Here is a 2,500-nt window from a genome sequence, read left to right as displayed (position 1 = left end):
AAACGTCATAGTCAGTTGTTCGTCCCTACCGCAGGATACAGCCGATCAGAAGCGTGGAACATGCTCCGGATTTTGTGAAAACCTTGTCCGAGGCACAGGAGCTCTTAATCTTCCAGACCGCTGAAAATCCTGACAGAGCTATTTCCGGAAATCGTCTATTGGCCAACAGAACAGCCTGGAGAAGGGTCTCTGCATCCTCAGCCCCCACGTACCCCCCCCCCCCCCCCCCCCCGACGACTGTACCAGTCAAGGGACCGATGATGATGATTCTAACCGCACTTGGACTTGGGCCTTTGCTATCTACTGTACATCTTCTCATAATAACTTAACTCTCAATAAGACTAAATGTAGTTACCAATCATCACAATATGTTGACGATATACTTCACGCTGTTTGCAACCGGCACGGTTGGCCTAGTGGTTAGGCGTCCGCCCTGTGATCGGAAGGTCGTGGGTTCGAACCCCGGTCGGGTCATACCTAAGACAAATTGGCAATCTAGTGGCTGCTCCGCCTGGCGTCTGGCATTATGGGGTTAGTGCTAGGACTGGTTGGTCCGGTGTCAGAATCATGTGACTGGGTGAGACATGAAGCCTGTGCTGCGACTTCTGTCTTGTGTGTGGCGCACGTTATATGTCAAAGCAGCACCGCCCTGATATGGCCCTTCGTGGTCGGCTGGGCGTTAAGCAAAAAAAACCCCAAAAAACGCCGTTTGCAGACTTTGTGAGGTTGCCACGAGTTTCTACTAATGCATGTATGGTTCTCTGCGCATGGGAAGGAAGACTGCAATTTGCAAATCTGATTTTATTTTTTATCTCCTGCACCATCAATGTGCCGATAGTCATGTTTACAGTGTACACAGATTTTGTATACTTTCCTTTATTTCCTCATTATATATCTCATAACTAACTGAACAAGAGAGAAGACAGTGCAAGTTTAGTCCGTGAACAGGGCTGACAACGTAAATCACCGAACTCGCTTAAGTTTGTGCTACCGGATTATCCTCTATTTCTTAGTAGAAGTTCGGTACCAGGGCCAGTTGATCGTGTTTACGTATGTCTCACAGACTTTGTATCAGAATTGGTATACTTTTGTGATGGTTCTTTCTGTGTTGTGCTTATTTTTCCTTTTGTACACACACACACACACACACACACACACACACACACACACACACACACACACACACGCACACGCTCGCACGCACGCACGCACGTACACACACTCGTTAATGTTGGTATACACATACTCGTTAGTACTCTCTGTCTGTCTGTCTGTCTGTCTGTCTGTCTGTCTGTCTGTCTGTCTGTCTCTCTCTCTCTCTCTCTCTCTCTCTCTCTCTCTCTCTCTCTCTCTCTCTCTTGTATGATGTTCTGGTATTGCATTCAAGTAACATGTAGAACTTACGTGAATGAATCAATCAGTTAAATGCATACGATATTCGATTGTAGCCGGTTTGTAACAGTAAATGTTTTTGTGTGTGTGGCAATGGCCGCTGGTGCATCTGAGCACAAGTTATTTTTACGACATGCGTTTGCCGTTTTGCATCTGCGCTTGGTATAGACTGTGTTCGTTCTCTCTTAATGATAAACAGAATGAAGAACTATGACATGAATTCTCTGCGAGATTATTCGAGACTCAGTACGGTGTCAGCGGTTCGGCAATGTGTTTGTGGTTTTGTTTATTGATCTATAAGTGTTTCATGTTGCCTTTTACGTTGCAATGCTTTTGTTGTGTGAATTATTTCTTTGCAATATGTCATATTTACTTTTATTAGTAGATGGATATTAGGTTTGTTTTCCAGGGCTCCCCACGGACGCCCCGCCTAGTGCGTCCCGGGACACCCACTTTTAAATTTTAGAGTGTCCATGGACCCCCACTGCAGTATTTTAGAGGGTCCCAAGGGTCCAAAAGCCGAAAAGTCCCAGTGTAGCCTACTTATACAACATTGTGGTCACGTATAGTGTACTGCGAAGTGTCGATTGCAGTCTGAAAATGGTATCTACGGTACGCACGATAAAGGAAATTTAGTGCGTTCTAGGACCCGCTCTTTTAAAATCTAGTGCGTCCAGGGACCCCCTCCATAAATTTCTAGTACGTGTTTTCGGCTTCTAGTGCGTATAGGACGCAGGGACGTGCGCTATGGGGAGTCCTGGTTTTCTATGCATTGGCAGCAGCCAGTAGGTAGGCTACCACAAGTCTATTAGAAGGCATAACGCCCTCCCCCTCCCCCCTCTCCCCCTCCCCCCTCTCTCTCTCTCTCTTCGCCTTACTCTTGCGCCGCCAGAGCTGTATTTTCATTGGTCCCGTGGCATCGACGTAACACCAACTACCAATAGGAAAATAAATGTAGGATTATCTGACTCCTTATACATGTAATAGGCAATTACGATATGACCTGCAGGATATGAAGCCTGAATTCTAGCTGCTGCTGCTACCTCTGGGAGAGGGGGGGGGGGGGGGTGAGTTGTCTGCGATCTGTTCAGAAAAGCCACGAACCTAC

At 46.7% G+C, this 2,500-nt stretch overlaps 1 protein-coding gene across 4 annotated transcripts in view; it reads left to right on the top strand.

The window, feature by feature from the left end:
* The window catches only part of LOC138945858 (probable cytochrome P450 12a5, mitochondrial), a 22,317-nt gene that overhangs the window by 19,294 nt on the left and 523 nt on the right, over positions 1–2,500 (top strand). For all 4 annotated transcript variants that reach the window (XM_070317384.1, XM_070317391.1, XM_070317397.1 and 1 more), the window contains one exon: positions 1–2,500. This exon is cut by the window's left edge and continues 890 nt beyond it; it is cut by the window's right edge and continues 523 nt beyond it. The gene's annotated coding sequence lies outside the window, so the exon portion shown is untranslated.

The sequence above is a fragment of the Littorina saxatilis genome, linkage group LG1, assembly GCF_037325665.1.
Source record: "Littorina saxatilis isolate snail1 linkage group LG1, US_GU_Lsax_2.0, whole genome shotgun sequence".
Classification (NCBI taxonomy): domain Eukaryota; kingdom Metazoa; phylum Mollusca; class Gastropoda; order Littorinimorpha; family Littorinidae; genus Littorina; species Littorina saxatilis.
This window is presented reverse-complemented; position numbering and strand designations above follow the sequence as displayed.